Genomic DNA, 629 nt, shown 5'->3' on the forward strand with positions numbered 1-629 from the left:
TGTCAAAGATGCCTTGCCAATGTCCATGTAGCTTTGGACAGGACCAGAATGTGTGCAGAAGTGTGGCAGGAGATTGTCCGCAGCGATCATACGACGGATCCAAGTCCCTTTTGAATTTGCACAATCTGTCCTTAGACCAGTGTAGACGATGCACTACCTTGAATTGAACTATAACATGTTTCACACATATTGAGGACGAATATATATTTTGAATAATTTTTTGCCAAACTGTGTCTGATATGGATTCCTCCAAGTCCATCTCCCACTTGCCCTTCAAAGAATCTAAATTGGAGTCAGAAAATGAGCTGAGCAGAGAATAAACTGCTCATAGAGCATTTTGTTACAGACTTACACATCAGAATCTCATCTATAAGAGAAGTAGGGGTGCGTAGAGGAAAACATCCAGAGTTTGGCATTACAAAATGTCTCAGTTCTAAATACCTGAAGAACTGTGACTTATGGATGTCAAATTTCTGTGCTAACTGTTCAAATGAGGTGAACTTATTGTTTATATAAAGATCATTCAGAGAGGTTATTCCCTTTAAACTCCAAGTATTGAAAACAATAACCTACTCCTTAACATCTCCAAAACAAAGGAGCTGGTGATTGACTTTGGGAAGAACATAACT

The sequence above is a fragment of the Austrofundulus limnaeus genome, unplaced genomic scaffold, assembly GCF_001266775.1.
Source record: "Austrofundulus limnaeus strain Quisiro unplaced genomic scaffold, Austrofundulus_limnaeus-1.0 Scaffold274, whole genome shotgun sequence".
In the NCBI taxonomy this organism is placed as follows: Eukaryota; Metazoa; Chordata; class Actinopteri; order Cyprinodontiformes; family Rivulidae; genus Austrofundulus; species Austrofundulus limnaeus.